Raw genomic sequence first — 18,466 nt, forward strand, 5'->3', positions numbered from 1 at the left:
TAACACAATATACTAAGTACCTGCTATGTTCTAGGCACTGTGCAGGTGAAGGGGAGAAAAGATTCATTGTTACATAACTACCCTCAGGGTGCTCACGATCTTGGGAAAGGAATGAGACTCTAGCAGTTTGAAAGAAGATCTATTAAATGGATTGAACACAACCCCGTGACCCGTAAGAGCTGCCTGGCCAGCTACAGAAAGTAGGCATGAAGGTAACCCAAACCTTCTCCACTGGCCTAGCTTATAGAAAACTGGACATCTGGGAACAGGTTCCTCATAGCTTAGCTTCCCTAAAAAAACTGAATTTTATTCTTTCTAACCCCAGTTCTCTAGCACCTATTTTCACCTGCAGATCACAACTCTGTTGAGCAGTAAGTTTGGGAGCAGAAGGGAAAAAAAAATGGTACAAAGCAGCATATCACTTTTTTTTTTATCCCTAGGTATTTTTATTTTGCTTTTTCCCCCTAAATTATGTTTATTGAGATAAATTAGATTTACATCTTTGTATCTGCTCTGGGAGTTACAGGTTCAAACCTCTAAAGCATGTACTTGAAAGTCTTTGATGTAAAATCAAGAGTTGTAAGTTAAAGCACAGCCTGAATTATCACAGATACTTGTTAATTATTCTTCAGTATGGGGCTTCACCAGCTATACTGCAATGACCTAGAAAGTGTTTAAGAAAAATAAATTCTACTCCTACCTTCAGAGAGTAAAAATCCAGTGAGGTTGAGATAGAATCTTTTTAATGTTCAGGAATTCTGATGACTAGTCTGAATTGGAGAGTGCTACCCTAGAAATAAGCATACTTTCCAGAATAAACAATGTACACCATGTAGTCAGACTATTAGAACTGGACAAATGAGTAATGGTCAGAAATGAAAATGTGGTTAGGGATTTGCATATTCAGTTACAAAGAGGTATTAGAGCTACTGAGGAAGCTACAAGCATCCAAGAGAACAGAGAAGCCAGGGGAAATCGGTGCCTGTTTTAAATTTACAAACACTGGGTCTTGAGAGATGTCTCTTCGTGACAGATGAGAAAAACAAGAAATGGTGCCCACTGAAGAATGTAAAAACGCTCTGCAACACAAGAAAAGGACAGAAATACCCTGAAACTTAAAGGTAAGGGTCCGTCTCAGAAAGCAAAGTTTCCTGTAACAAACAGAACGTGTTATGAAATACAGCCTTCATCTCAATAAGATAAAAGGCTACTGAGCTCCTAGGAAACATGGATGGGAACTGCTAAGGGGTTAAGGTGGCTGAAAGGTTAAAAATGAAGTGAAAAACACAAACATGAAATTAAAATTTGTACTGACGTTTATATAAAGTAAAATCTCTATTGCCTAGAGTTGGAAATGTTACACAGAAAAAGTATAAGTGGCTTCCAAGAATTCAGATGAAAAAGCAAAAGACAAAAATGACAGCAGCAGAAATGACCGGGTGCAGTATGTCAGCACCAGGATTACAAACAAGAAGTCTGCAGGAAACAGAAAAGACATCAAAGCCAAACAGAAAAAATAATAGCAAAAATGCTCTTTGACGTGAACAAAGACTACAGCCTACTGAAAGGGAGCTTCCTTTTAAATTGAAAAATAAGGGAAAAGGTCCTTCCTCTTAGACTTTTCGAGGCAGTAACTTAGATGAAATACTGTGGGCATACAATTGCTTAAAGCTAAAAATACAACTTTCAGAAAGTTATAGACTCACATTAACAATTAAAGGACTCAGCAAAACAACAAAAACTGTTCAAGGGAGATTAGAGAAACTGAATATAGATAGTAGCTGGGGAGAAAAATGAAATAGTGATTGCTGTGTTAGAAACGTAATTGACTAATGTCCAATAAATCAACAAAATGCCAGTTTTATTGGATTTTCTTCCTAATAGTTGTATCCCTGCATGACAAAAGTCTGCAGGTTAAAGTGTAACTCCGTTCAATTGTTATCCTAATCAATCTACATCAACCCCAGGGAATTAATCCTTGAATACGCCTGTGAAGACAATGCCCCAGCATTTTCAAACAACTTTCAGTCATCTTTTGACATATTTCCAAATCCCGACTAATTTTTCTTAACACTAGTGACTGTAAATTACTTCTAAAGGTCATTAATATTCCCAAAAAGGAAGTGCAACCTTATTCCTAAATGGTGGATTTATCATACCAGGTTAAATTAGATTTATGTTCAAAGGCAGCTCTCCAGATATAGCCTTGATTATAAAGTAAGACTCTCAATGAAATTTTTTCCAGTGAAAGAGACTGCAAAAAATACTTATTTGTGAATTCTCTGTAGAGGAGAAGAAGCACATCATATGAAGATGTTTTCTTTCTGTTATAAAAGCTTAGCTATCATGACGGGACTAGAGAGAAATAAAAAATAAATCACAATTAGTTTGCTTTCACCTATTTGGTTCTGTGTAACTAAATCTGGGTTGTTGGTGTTTTTCTGGATTTTTGGTTAGCAATCTCCTTTCATCTGCTTCTGTACTATAAATAGACCTGAAAATATGATTTGTTCCTGTACTACATGATCAGTGGTTTAGCAATGTCCATTTAGAACATACACCCAAGACTTCCTACAAGTATAAATAACTTAGAGTAGCTGGCACAGATCTTGCCACAAGATTCTAAAACTGCCCGCCTTCACTAAAGATTCATTTTCAATTCCCTCACTTACAACAGCCTGTACGTACACATGAGCAGGAAGAAAAACACTTCTTGATGATAACGAGTGACACTAACTATCAGAATGGAGGAGAGGCACAGTTTTATCACCGTGTACCTGGCATAACTACTTGATCAGGCTGGGTGTGTGGGCAAATTCCCCAGGGGCAGGCATGAAGGTGGCGCTGGGTGTTTGCTCTAAGTGGTCAAACTTCACTTCAGATACTGTTTCCTAACTTTTGTCAAAGATAGTTAATCACTAGTTAGAGAAGCAACAGTCTCATGGCCGCTCTCATATCATCGTGTGTGTGTGTGTGTGTGTGTGTGTGTTTTCTCCCAAACTCAAACACCTTCCCCAACCTACTACCTTTCCAAAATCATTTTAGAGCTTGTCTCCTCCCAGTCTTTCCTTGTTGATTATTCTATTGCACTGTTTCCTATGAAATGCTATGACATTTATGTCTAGAGAACACACTACATGGTGTCTCTTCAAAAAGTGGTGTGAATCATGCACAAGGAACCGTATCCCGTCTCTTCATTCCCACGCTCCCTTTCTTTCTTCATATTGACATGTGAATGTGCTGGTTCTCATTGAGACAGCAAGGCTGGCTTTTCTGGGTAGACTATCCATACTACCTTTGGAAAGAGCTGCTTCACATGGGTCATGCCTCTCCGTCTAAGAACTCAACCACTGAGATTTCTTGGGGTGCAGGCCTTTCTCCCTCAACATCCTAAAAGACCCCATGGCAGAGATCACAGCTCATTGTTGCTCCCCAACAATGGACCCACCTCACTCCCCTGCCTGTACAGAAACAGTAAAGACCAATTAGTTGTTATTCTCCCTACAGAGAATTTGTGTCTAGCCCATTCCCTCATCTATTCTCAAACCACAAATAGCTGATTGCTGATCTGTGGGTTCATAAAATTTGCCAAATAACATAAAAGCCACAGAAATTAACTAAACCTCATGATTCTCTCCATCCTCCCCCCTCCATACATTCGCACACACATACGCTCAATCTTAGACTTAAGACTCAAGTAAAAACAAATCAAACATCTCTGCTGCCAGTCAATAATATCTCTGGCCACCTATACCTGGTATTATATAATACTTCTACCACAACAACGATAGAACCCAAGTCTTACACGCAAAGACCACCAGGCACAAATCTGTAGTCGGCTGGGCTAGTTACTGACTTAACTAGGAAGAGAGGCAACCCAGGGGACGACACAGGGCCACCTACAGAGATGGAAGGAGGTGTCTTATGCCATGTTCAGGTCCCAGTGAAGGACTTGCAGAAAGAGCTGCAGGCACCAGAAGTCAGCTGGGGCTTGCTTGCTTTTTCTGAGGTGATATTAGGAAAACACAGAGATTTACTAGGAATTAAATCCTGAGGCGAGGGTGACTTCACATTTGGATGGATAGCCCCAGTAATAAAGTTCTTCCTCAAGTTACAATGGAATGGGGCTGCATCTCTGTAAGCCCCTCCTCAGGACGTCAACACGCACTTAGCCCCCCAACCTACCCAACTCCAGCGCAGCCAAGCGCCCTACACAAGCTCAGCACTCTTATGCGGGCACAGAGCACCCTGTGGCCGCTTGACCCTGGTGTGTGGCTGGCTGTCCTGGCACAGGGAGACTCGCTGCTGTGGCCAGCCTCCCCGGAAAGGTCTCTTATAGATGGCTGGTCTGGGAAAAGATCAAGATTCATACTTCCAAGTGCATTATCTACACAATGCAAAGCTTCCAGGCCACCATCAAGTCGGAAGACGGTTAAGTGAAACCACTGTGAGTCAGGGGCAGAGGGACATGGGCACAGCAGGGCTGGGGAAGTGGGTCAAGTGATAGCCATAGCAGAGAGGGGTCTGACCGCTACCAGTTGACCCAGGGGGAAACAGTGTCCTGGTAATTCTTCAGCTGGCCTTTTCTGGGTCCTCTCGGCCAGGAGCTTGTCTTCATCCGTTTCATCTTGTACAGCTTTTTACTCTTGCAAGAGTTAACCTTTACGGAGAGTTAATTATGTGCTAGGCACCATTTAAAAGGGCTTTTATTTAATCCTCTGTGACAGGGACTATTCCTGCCCACCCCACTCCAGGTCGGAATCTGCACTGTCAGGACAGCAGCACACACCCACAGATCATTTGCTCGCCAGTAAGAGAAGGTCAACTGTATTCATACTATTAGTGTGAACAATACCTGATTTCCCACATGCTGACTGAAACTGGCATTATCATTCTTGTTATTTGTTATTAATTTGAGGGGAAAATATTTATATATCTTTTAGTATTCATCTTCATGAAAGATATTGTTGAGCACTGTGTTTTTGCTAATGTAAAAATTTATACACATATCCGTTGCCGGTTGACTAAGTATTCAGTTTTCCTTTATTGATCTGTAGATAGATTTATGCATTATAGATATCATCCCTCATCTATTATATATTTCTAGAAAATTGTCCCTGTTTGAAATTAGTCTTTCATGTTATTCTAGTATTCTCTGTCACAGACAGGTTGAAATTTTTTTAAATGTTCATGTAATGAAATTGGATGGATTTTTATAGTGCTTAGGTTTGTCACATCTGTGAAGGTGTTCTCTAATGCCCAATAAAATATACATATTCACTGGTATTCTCTTCTAGTTCTCTCATGTTTTCCTTTTCACATTTAGCATTTGATCCATCGTGAATTTATTTTTGGACACAACGTAGGAAATAAAACTTCTTCCCAAAGATACAACACCACAAACACTAAAGCAGCAAACACAAGCAAGCTTATGTCATGTCAATTTATAGACATATAATTATAGCCTATAATTTGAAAGCTGATTTTAAGCTTACAGTGCTGTGAAGTTTTATAATAATAATAATAGGTTTTCCCTGAAATATTTCACATGGAGCATGTTTTCAAATTGTTACAACACGCTCTTACAAAGGTACAATTATCCTGACTTTACAAATGAGGAAAATCTGTCACAAGATTGGTATTAACACTATTTAACAGATAAAGTTGCAGTTAGGGCAACGTGGTACTCCTTACCCCACCTTCTATCTTAACTCCTACATCACCACAGCTCCATTCATCTGATGTGCTTTGTTTTACAAATAAGATTTCTATGAGATGGGAGAAGCCGCAGAGATGGATAAATTATTGCTAGAACACGGTGCTATGTCTGTCTGCCAATCTACCTGTCTACCGCATCTATAAAGAGAAAACTTATGGGCATAACAAGGGAGAATCTTCGGGAATAGAGGCGATGTCTACTTAAGATTAAACCTTCAAGCACGTCACGCGTCTTTAAGAAGTGGATTTGACACTATCAGAAGACAGTCAACAAGACTATTTCATAGTCTCATCACATACATGCCCACATCCATAAACGTCCACACGCTTCTGAAGACACCCCAGGCAGACCACACTGGCCACTGCCAAACCTCCGAGACGGCAGGGATCACACGCTGCTTGATTGGTAAGAGAGACTCCATGACATCTAAAACACTGTGCTCAACCATTTGCTGGCCCTCAGCTTCTCAGGTGACACATGCCACCTCGTCCCCTGCTTGTGTCCCTGGCAGCGTCCTAAGACATGAGACACTCGTGCTCCCAGAAGGCTCCTTTGCAGCCCCTGCAGACCACATGTCTAAGTGAGGGGGCAGATGGAGACCCAACCGTTTCCAGGGAAGGTTTTCCACTAGGAGCTGAGCCTGGAAGCTGCCAGACAGCATGTTACAGTGAACTCATTCTAGGAAATGCTAAGGAAATTTGAGATGGCGACATGTACCATCCAAGCACAGGCTGCCAGACTCAAGCCCCCAGAGGAGCTCTCCGGGAGCCTTCTGGAACCTGGATGACTTTCCTCAACATGCATGTTGGTATCATTTCTGTGAGCGTGGAATTTTCTGTACCGCAAGGAATCCCATCAGTCCGACATGCCTTAAAGAAAACGGTATATGACAAGGTACTCCATCTTAGCACAGTTAAACATTATGAATGGTAATAACAGCCCACAAATAATATGGAAATGGAAAAAGACCTCATTAAAGTTAGTTCTCTTAGCAACTGGCATAATTTTGCACAAATGAATTAGATAACTGATTTTTTTTAAAAGGATCCAATGTCAATTTAGGAGGTTAAAAAAAAATGATTAACACAGAGGCTGCAAACCTCATTACCTACCAGTACAGTATGAATGGCAAATAAGACAGATACCCTTATAATCCACTTACAAGAGTCCCTTGTAAGTTTTAAGCATATAAATAATTCAATAATGTTACCGTGTAACTCAGTTACCAGAGACGTGGCAGTTGAAACAACACACACTGTTATCTCACGGTTTCTGTGGGTCCCCCATCCAGGCAGGCTCAGCCAGGACCCTACTTCAGGGTTTCACTGTGATCAAGTTACCCACAGGGACCCACAAGGGTAAGTGTCCTGTTGCAGTCAGGCTGCTGGCGGAATATAAAGGCATAAAAAGATAAGACTCAATGATACAACTAAGAGAAGGGAGCAGGTAGTATCTTCCTGGACCTGAGGAGATTTTAAATGCTTTCCTGGGCCTCCTCAACCAAGAGAGACATATTGACTGATGAAATGGGAACAGGACCCACAGCCTGAGACCAGGAGAGAAGAGGTTGTTGGGATGAACAAGTTCTCTCAGGGCAGATGAGAGAGATGAGGAAGTGGAACTGAGAACAGAGGTGTGAAAGAGGAAATTGAAGTTCTGGGAATTGACTCCCATTTTTTTTTAAGATTTATTTATTTATGCACACAGAAGTGGGGTACAGGCCAGAAGTGCAGGAGTGGTGAGAGGCTTCACCAGAGACAGAGTGGGGAGCAGAACAGGCAGATCGAGGAAGTACACTGCTGAGGGGAGCAGCGGGTGGGTCAGGAGAGGTCTGCCACGCCATGTGGTCACCTCCAGGGCAGGCGGGAATGGAACTCATGCGGAAGTGGCTTTAGCTTCTCAGTGCAGTGCTTTAACCCGCTGCGCCACCAGGGAGGAGCTGACTCCCATTTTTACCCGCTGCTTTGACCCTAAGTAGAGAATGAAAAACAGCCTGTCTTTCCCAAAGCAAAGCGAAACCAGGGAGACACACCTGGTGCAGAATTTAAATCCCCCCTACCCACACACACCCCGCTAACTGCATAAATGACTCTGGAGGAAAGAGATTCAATACAAAAACAAAGATGTCAAAAACAACTTCAAATACTATCCTCACAGGACGTCTTGGACTCAGAGCTCTGCAAACTCCGAGGACAAAGGACTCAGGGAATGTGGGAAGTGGGTTGGGCAGAAGAGACCAGGATTCAGTGACAGCAGACTCCTAGGGCTGTCTCAGGGGCACCAAGGCACTGGGTAAGACCCTTTGGGTATGTATGAGGTGAAAGAAGAGGTGAGCATGGTGCCTTCCAGCTGCCAGCACACCAGCAGCGACTGGACACCCAGAGCAAGACTCAGCACACACTCCTGGAAGACAGAGGAGGGCTGGGAGTGTCCATCTGAGGGCTGTGGGTGGCACAGCCAAGCAGCGTGACACACAGTTATCAAAAGCCACTGCATCCGTAAAACAAGAAAGGACAGACTGCTGTGATAAAAAAGCAAAGAGAAAAAAACAAAAAATTGTAATTGAAGAAAACAATGGTGTTTGCCAAGTAAAATAATCCCATAAGACCTGGGTGAAATACTAATAAATTTCAAGTGAAGAGCTAAGGGATCAAATTATAAGCGAAAACTGTTAAAACAAAGAAGTTTAAATGAAGAGATCAATATTTAAGAAATATAAAACTGAGAAAACAAATTAACAAATATTAATAGAACTTTCAGAAATGAAGAAAACAAATTGGAGGAGGCTACCAAGTGCTAAGCAAGATTTTAAAAGCAAAATTCATACCCAGATAGAACTGTCCAACTTCAGAACACCAAGAAGAAGAAGACTAAAACAGTGGGTGTCTGAAAGTGGGGGAGTCACAGATAACTTGCTTAAGAAAAGAATCACCGTGCTGGTGTCTGATTTTTCACCAACAATTCCTCTCACATCCCCCAAGGTACATTTCAACTTAGAATTTTATTTCAGACGATAAATTAATGCTCAGCTCAGAATCAAGACATTCCAGGCCCTCCCTGGTGGCACAACAGGGTAGGATGCAGCACTGCAAACTGGCCCCAACTGCTTCAGTGCGAATTTGATCCCCAGCCCCGGAAGTGACCCACATGGTGGGTGCAGCAGACCTCTCCTGACCCGCCCGCTGCTCCCCTCAGCAGTGGACTTCATGGATCGCCTGTTCTGCTCCCCACTCTGTCTCTGGTGAATCCTCTCACCCTCCGCATCTCTGGCCTGTACCCCACTTCTGTATGAATAAATAAATGAATCTTAAAAAAATAATAATAATAAAGACATTCCAGACATGAAAAGGTTCCCCACACCAAGTTCAAGTCTTGTTAGGAAATGGCTAAGACATATGCTCCAGGCAAAGCAGGCGCTAAAGTGAGACAAAGAAGCAGCTTCTCCGTCCCTAGTAGGAAGGCACCCCAGGGAAGAAGACCGGAGCAAAGTCATTTCAGTCTAGTGGAGAAATAAGACCTCCTGCACGAGGTGTTCCTAGCTTAGAGAGCATTGCTTAGATGTTGGGGAAATGGAAGCATGTCATAAACAATGAGAGAATCTATTAAAAATGACAATTGGAAAACAGCAGAGGCAAAAAAACAACAACAACAACATCACAACAACAACAAAACACTATTGTGCAAGAAACGAAATCATAGCACCAGGCTCATTAGTGGACATTTTTATTAAGTCAATAAGATAAATGTACTTTATTGATTTCAAATTTTTTAAATGACCCTGTGGACAAAACACCAAAGGCTTCATTAAGATTCCAAATAAGAATATAACGCTAGAAAGGTCGTGAAGGTGAAGATAAAAGAAAGTGAAGAGATGATTTCTTCATTTCATCTGATGAGCAGTCAAGAGATTCCATCAACATGATAAAACAGGCAACAGAACTTTAAAAATACTAAAATTAAAATTAAGCAATGGAAAAACTAAAAATCTGAATATAATTGTTCAAAGAGAGGGGGGTCTCAGCTTACTGCAATAAATAAAACTCCCATTAAGAAGTCAAAGTTAATGTTTATAGCTAACATATGTATTGGCTACATCTGCATATTAGCCTAAAAAATACAGAAGCTTCACAACTCCAAACAGAAATACTTTATTCTCAGAAAACTTCTAGGGGATGGGTCAAAATGTGGCAAAGCATGTTGCTTTTACGTCCTAATGTACCTGTTCGACTGCCAATAAGTTACTTGCATAAACTTGCAAATGGATGAATGAGAGCAGTAAATCAGATAGTTAGATGAGTGGACAGACAGACGGACAGAAAGGAGAGAGTCGAAGCAGAGATAGATTCAGACTTTTACTTTCTATCAGTTAACTACTTTGACTTGAGAAACTACTTCCCCATAGCTCACTGATGGCCAGTGAAAGACAGTCAAGTAAGGCCCAGCGAACCATTATATTCACTAAAAAGAAACCACTTAAAGAGCTTTCTTGAGGAAAGGTCTTTGGATTAAAAGGATAAATCCTTACCTCCTCCTATAATAGTCTTTAAAGGGCAGACATTTCTTATTCATATTTTAATATCTGTGTCATAGTTGTTTTATTTAACATTAAGAACAAACTGATGAGCAATGTGCAAAAAGAAGTTTTAGTTTATATATTTGAAATTGAGCTCTACTTCTTACATCATTTTTGACATGAGTAACACCCTCCACTCATGACGTGATGGCAGATTTAGCTGGAACTGCTGGCTAAGACAGTTATAAATACCACCCAGCAGCACCAACCATAAATGCCAAGGACACTCAAGCAGATTGATGAGGCCATCAGTGTTAATCCATCAGGGATTCTAAAAATAAGTCTATTAACACTGTCAGCCTCTATTTTTTCACTCTCATTACAACAAAATCACAAATGATAAAGAATTCTACAATGAGACTAGCATTTCACGATTATGCCATTTAATTACCTTATAAAATTATGCAATTACTCTATAATGATAATCACAAGGCACCTTAGTATATCATTGTTAATTGTTATGGAAAATGATTTCCATACTTTTTCAGATTAGATCACAGTACCCTTGGAACAGTGATTTGAATTCCTAGATTCAAGAGAAAAACTAGAATATTAACTAAATGTTGTATTCAAATAACTCTATTAGGGTAACTTTTTTTTTTTTTTTTTTTTTGCCAAAGGTTCAAAATAGATTTGTTAAGAACAGATGGCATTGAAGAATGTAGATTTTAATCAGCACAACCTCTTGCCCATGGAGAAAAGCTATGTTATTTAATATGTCCTAGCCTTAGGTTTTCTTTGTGAAATATGGATAATAATACCTAATTTAATCATTAGCTGAATCAGATAAAACATTTTTATATAAAATATGTAGTACATTGCCTAGACCTACTACCAAGACAAAATGCATTAATAATTTTAAAACAAAGGGTCTTTGAAGGTAAAAACCATTTCACCCTCTATGAAGTCAGCAAAAAATGTTGATATGAAGGAATCACAGCTCATATAACCCATGGAGAATTTGAGACCACTTTGTAATTGAGTAAAATCTATCAAGTCTTTTAGATAGGAACAAAAAAGATTCTTCCTACATTCAGACAGACATATGAGGTTATGGCCCCAATTTGTAAGACTTATAATGGATGGATAATATGCAGAGAGAACACATACACAGAGATTATATATGTATTGTATAAACAATATGTATTTGGGGATCTTTTTTAAAATCCGTACTGCACCCAAAGTTGTTTCTTAAATATTAATGAAACTTCCATTTTCAATAAAGCCAGTAAGTTTCATTTTTATTGGAGAATTTAATTTGAATAAGTAAAATACATTTAAAAGGAGAAAAGAGGTCAATTCTTATATTTTAATGTTGTGTCCACATCTTTTTCTATCCCAAAAGCAAAAATAAATTTGATTTCAATTGGACCATCTAAACACTAAAAGCTTTTGGAATTCAAAGCATACCAGCAAGTAAAACTTAGCACAAACTGAGACTATGTTTGCAAATGATATAACTGAAAAGGACTTGTAACCAGAATATATAGGTAACTCCCCAAACTCACTGCTAAGAAGACAGATGGCCTAAATTTAAAATAGGTAAAAATTTTAATAGGCATTAAAATAAAGATATACAAATGTGTAATGAAGACATACACAATAAAAATACTCGTTATTAGCAAAATAAAAATTAAAAGGAGGTGCTATTTTACTAGACAACTCTAATAAAAAAGACACAATAGCAAGTGTTGGCAAGGAGATGAGAAAAGGTGAAGTCAGAACATCATCTAATCCTGGTGGAAATGAAAACTGGTACCGAGTTGCTTTAGCAACTCAAGGCCTTTGGTGACTCTATAGATTTCAATATATTTTGTTCAAAACTAGCAGACACACGGAACAATGGTATAGAATGGAGAGCCCAGAAATAAGCCAGCCCTGTGTGGACAGCCGATATATGGCAAAAGCAGCAGCACCATTCAATCAACAGAGTTGGGAAGACAGAACAGCCCCAGGTAAAACAACGCAGCCAACCCACATCTCAAGCCACACACAAAAGCCAACTCAAACAGTTAAGCGACGTGGCTATCAATTGGAAGGGTGACCTGTATTTCTCTTTGCCTTCTGGGACCCCCATGACATCGGTTATTTCTCTTGAGGTTGTCACACAGTGCTCTGACACTATTTTCTTTCTTTCTTTTTAAATTCTTCTTTCTCTGCATTGTTCTAGGCATGCGCCCTCCAATACTGTGCTTTCAAGCTCACTCATTCTGTCCATGGCTCCTGTCTGCCTCCTGTTAAGGGCCTTGGTTGTATTTGTTTAAATCTGCTATCATGTTTCTTAGCGCCACTATTTCTCCTCTTTAACCTGTTGCTGTTTCATATTCTCCAATGTTTATTTTTTACTTCTATAAGCATTGTCAGAACTTTGGGGTGGGAGGTTACCTTGAGTGAGCCCTGCTCCCAGGCCTGCTCACTCCCACTGTATTCTCAAGCGTGAGATGCAGCTGGACACAGCTTCTACATGATACAGGCCACAGGTCAGGGAATACTCCTGACCTGTCTTATTCTGGGGTATTTGCTCCTATTTCAGGTAGGCCTGTAAGCTCTACTTTGTTCAGGCATGTTGTTGTTTGGGGAGTGGGAGTGGCATTTCTGCATCTCTCCCTGCGCTTTGAGTAGTAACCTTGTCTGTAAGACCCAGGCGCCCTGGCCTGATTCACGCTACGGTTCTTCTAGACTAAGAGGCTCAGGCTCAAGCCAGTACCTCGCTCTGTTCCCTCATCCCAGCAGCCCCCAACAGTGCCTCCTCTGCCTCAGCTGCCTGCTCACCCACACCCTTCCCCAGTGCAGTGCTTGGTCTCACGACCTAGAGCTGACAAGAGCTGGGGTCAACAACTGTGAGGCTCTGCACAGCAGCCATGACTCCCTGTGTGGGATGTTCTACCCAGAGTCACTCACACAAAGTGCATTTACAGGATTTCTACCTCGGGGCCTCCCTGGCAACACATGGGGCAAAGCTCAGCATTATCAAGCTATGGCTAGCCACTGCAGCATGAGTTCTATCCCTGGCCAGGGAGCTGACCCACGTGGCACAGCAGACCTCTCCTGTCCCACCTGCTGCTCCCCTCAGCAGTTTATTTCAGTAGACCTTCCTGTTCTGTTCCCCATTCTGTCTCTGGTGAATCCTCTCACCCCAACATTTCTGGACCAGACCTCAGTTCTTATATGCATAAATAAATAAAAATAAATATTTCCTACCTCTTCCAGCAGATTGATGCTACTAGTGTGGAGGCCTGCTCTTTCCAGGGAAAAAAAGCTTTGTTCGACAGCCATTTAGTTGTATCTCAAGGGTGCAAACCCAGCATCTTCACTCCGCTGCCATCTTGACCGACCAGTGAGAGGTACAAGTCAGAGCTCAACTCCCGGAATGTTCTTATGGTGTCACTAAGGATCTTGAGTAGAAAAAGAGGACGGAGAGAGTTCAGGTGGAGGTTATTATTAGGAATAAAAGGCAGTTCCAGGCTGACACATAATTCTCCTATCATAGAAATTATTGTAAGTGACCCTATTCATATTCTCAAGTTCCTCAAACCCTAACAATGTAATGTCCTCTCAATTACCTGAGCTGGAAAAAAGCTTGGTGGACCTTAGTTTTATTCATTGAATGAGCCATTTGTTAACCAGAGCTGATATGGTGGAGGCTGGGCTAGAATACGATGCATCCAAGCTTGGTATGTGCATTTTACAGTATCTTAATAGACACTCAAGAAACGGTCCCTTAGCTGCTGGGCTAAGTCTCAATTTCTCATTATTTCACAGTTACTTTAGAAGCATGTTACTAGCATAATCTAGCTTGATTAAAACTTGTATTTATTCCAAAATATTTAAAATCCTCTGCCACATACTCAGCTCTATCTCAAAAATAGCACTAAAGTTAGGAAGGGGGGCTTGCCCACCACTGGTCAAGAGTTCAAATCTAATCCTCGGGAACTTGAATTTATAAATATTTTTGTCATTCAGAGCTCAAGTCTGGGTGACTTGCTTTACTGCCCAGATGATACCCACTTCATCCTGCTGAGTTCAGACGTAAGATCATCCAACTCTCCACGGCCAACTCCTCCTCAAACGCCCGCCCCATACACACCGTCATAAGTGCCCAGAGACACAACGAAGAGCTTGGCAGCTCAAAGATGGCGCCCTGGACGTCACTGTCTCCTCTACCCTCAATCACAGTAACTATCTTTGATAAACTGTTGGGTGCTGGGCTGAGCTCCAAAGCAAATTCTGCCTTCTCTAAAACTTTGTTTCTTGTTATTAAACTTTCTTGGTTCTTTAAAATATTGCTTCTTTAAATATAGCTATGCAAAGTATCCTGGGAAGCAACAAGTACTGGTTTAAACTAACAAGTTCTTATCAGTTTCTCGATGTCATCACAGTCAATGATAAACAGATAAACACATTTTTGTAGCTTGTTAACCATGTTCAGGCTCTTTTCATATGTGTTTCAAATTGATCCTTTCAACAGCTCTATAGGTAAATAGTGTAAAAATTCTTATTCTATTTAAAAGTATCCTGTTTTTATTGAAGTGTCACATAAAATACTGTTTTCAACATCATGTGATTTAAGGCTACAGGTTCACATTTCATCATATGAATGTTACCACACCCACTATCAAAATACCCACAATCCTCCACACAGAGAGAAATTCTTATCTTCCTTATTTTTTTTTAAAGATTTATCCATTTGTGCATACAGAACTGGGTACAGGCCAGAGGCTCAGGGGTGGCGAGAGGCTTCACCAGAGACAGAGTGGGGAGCAGAACAGGCAGATCAACGAAGTATACTGCTGAGGGGAGCAGCGGGCGGGTCAGGAGAGGTCTGCCACACCAGGTGGTCACCTCCGGGGCAGGCGGGGTTCGAACTCAAGTGGAAGTGGCTTTAGCCTCTTAGTGCTGCTCTGTAACCTGCTACGCCACCAGGGAGGGCCCTTATCTTCCTTATTTTAAGAGAGGACACTGCTCTCAGGACAAGTGACCTACCCTATCAGGGGCGACACCTTCAGGAAGTGGGATCTGAAGGTGCACACTGCACCCCGCATTGTACACATTAGTAACAGATTGAAGCTCTTCAGGGAAATGCCCAAAGTCTTTTGATTTTACTTTCTGACATTTTGTACTTACATAAATTCAAACTAATAGGGAAGTTACAATGTGTGCCTTTCAATAAACTAAGCAATTTTAGCATTTTTCCATATGTATTGATTCCTATACTTGCATACACACCAATACGTAATACCTATAAGCTGCAAACACCATAACATCATCACTAATATTTTAAATATGTCTCCCAAGAACACAGAGTGGTTCTTAGGAAATCACAGTACAGTCATCAAAATCAGGAAACACAGCTCATGTAAAATTTTTAACACTTGTCCCAATAAAGTTCTTCATGGACATTTTCCCCATTCTAGGTCACAACCCAAGATCACACACTGCATCCAAGAACATTGTTTTTTTGTTTTGTTTTGTTTTGTTTAAGATTTATTTATTTATATATACAAGAACTGGGGTACAGGCCAGATGCGAGGGTGAGAGGATTCACCAGAGACAGAGTGGGGAGCAGAACAGGCAGATCTGTGGAAATACTGTTAAGGGGAGCGGCGGGTGGGCCAGGAGAGGTCTGCTGCACCATGGGGGTCACCTCCCTGGCCAGAGATCGAAACTGTGCTGTCGTGACTGGGAAAACTTCACAGTGCTGTGTTTTCACCCGCTGCACCACCAGGGAGGGCCCGGACATTCTTTCTTTTAATTTAGAACACTTCCTCAACATTTCCATCACAACTCTGACCTTTTTTGAAGGAGAACTTGTATTCTGTAGAATGTCATTCAGCTTGTATTTGTTCGGTACTTCAGGAGCTGCACTGCTGACAGTCATCTTACACAGCGATGCTATAGTAGGACTCTTAGGTAAGTTTGTTCTAGTATGGTGATGTTAGCTTTGATCATTTGGTTAAAGTAGTACAGTTCCCCTTATCAGAAACCTTCAGTAACGCTAAAGTTCCTTTTTTCTTTTTATAACAAAAGCCACATTTAAGAGATACTTTGACACTGTGTAATTATTCCATCCCTTATCAAAGGGCCACCTAATAATTTTAATGTCAAATAATGAAACTTGATTGAATTATTATGTTTCCAAAATGAGTTTTATCTCTGTCATTCTGTCCACATTCATCAGTATTTTATCTGGAATACATATTCCTTTCTATAAGAAAGTTTTCCTTATTGCTCATTAATTTATTTACTCATTTATTACCAATACGGATTTCTGCATCCTTCTCCCCACATTTTCACTACTCAAATTGTCTAGATTTGACCGAGGGACCTCTTGAAATTGACTTTGGAGTTCTTTTGACACGTCTCCATTCGTTTTTAGCACATCCATACTCTGACGTACAGAAGGTTTCATATTAATCTTTTACTTCTCCTTTAGATTCAGTCATTTCTCAAGAACTCTGTTTTATTAAGCATAAAGATAAATATGGGTGAATGGGTGGGTGTATAAAGCAAAATCAGATCTTTGTGTTCAAGTTTCCTGAGTTCCACTGCAACAGTGGGCCTGTGCTGCCAGACCTCCCTCCCCTCAGGGGCAGAATGCCATTCTAGAGTGTTGGTAGTTAGGCACGCAACGCTCGACCCCCCAGTCTATAGACGAAAGTAACATGGACAACTAAAACAGAGGATTCTCCCACAGTTTCTAGTCAGTTCTTAGTGGCATAAAGTGAGCTCCCCTCTCCCTTCTCTCAGAGAAGTTGGGGATCAGAAAGTGTCTGGAGCAAGCGCCACCAGGCAGCACTTGTCATAGGATGGCTGTCTCCTACTGCAGCAGGCTTGGGTGTAGAGTCTGGGCACAATTCAGTCCACACTCGTAGTCAACATCACATTGAGAAGGAGCATGTCGTCCTCACTGCTAACAGGATTGCTTACAGAACCTAAACATTCCTCCAAATAAAATGTGTCCTTGTAAGCAGAATAGGAAGCCTGTCTCATTTCTGCAGTGAAGAGATTAGATATACTTTGAAATCCCTGTTTCCTTCTCCAGGTGAGGCTACAGAACCAAACACATTATACTTTGAAGCTGCCATGTCTCTGAAGAGAAAACTTCCATTCACAGCTCAGTTGACAACTGAGGACATAATTCTGTTAAGATCTCAAAGGAGATATAAAGCCTGATATTTCCCTCTGGTAAAAAATAGAGGTATTTCTCAAGAAGGAGAGAGGGATGAAAATGCAGAGGGACTGAGGGATGCAGGAGGAACAGGAGACTAACAGCTAGGAGGTCTGGAATCCTATATGGGTTACCCATGAGGACAGAAAGACTGGTGCTAGCCTTATTCTCCATTTTGAAAATCCTCTTCCCCTTGTCCTACGTGGTCCTGCTGGGGATTCATGCCTTTCCCATCCTCAGCTCGGCCTTCCTATTTAGACCCAGCCCACATAAATAGTTGATTATGGTAGAGGAGAAAGGTAGAAAGCTAGGTAGATAAATATCAACCCAGCCGTGAGACTCTGAAAGGTGTCCATTGCTCCTCTCAGCTCTTCCAGTTGGATGTGATTTTTTTTTTTGCACTAATCTCTGTGACTTACACACTGATGCATGTTGGTTCTAGGTCTTAATTCCTGGTTTTCTTCTAGGGTGCCTATGCTTTTGACCACTGATTTGCAAAGTGTTCTACAAAGTCAAATCAGGAACAGTCCTAATTCTAACCAAATTGAACTATGACTGTTGACTTCGTCAGCTCACTAAGTCCTCAAGTTCCTCTTTGCTTTTTTACATCTGCCAGTGTCTTGAAATAACAGGCCCTTTACCTTTCTCTTTACTCTTTTCTTGAAGGTTTATTTATTTATGCGTACAAGATCTGGGGTACAAGCCAGAGGTGCGGGGGGGTAAGAGGAGCCACCAGAGCAGAGTGGGGAGCAGAGCAGGCAGATGTACGGAAACACACTGCTGAGGGGCGCAGCAGGTGAGACAGGAGAGGGGTCTGCTGTGCCCAGTGAGTCACTCCCTGGCCGGGGACTGAAGTCATGCTGCAGTGGCTGCAGAAAGCTTCATTGTGCTGCAACCTAAGCCCTTGCACCCCCAGGGAGGGCCAGCCTTTGTCGTTACTCTTGAGCACCTCCTTGAATGCCACTTCCTTGCAAGAGCCCCGACTGTCTGCCTTCTCTGTATTCCA

This window comes from Condylura cristata, unplaced genomic scaffold, assembly GCF_000260355.1.
Source record: "Condylura cristata isolate star-nosed mole 26May11 unplaced genomic scaffold, ConCri1.0 scaffold00020, whole genome shotgun sequence".
Taxonomy (NCBI): domain Eukaryota; kingdom Metazoa; phylum Chordata; class Mammalia; order Eulipotyphla; family Talpidae; genus Condylura; species Condylura cristata.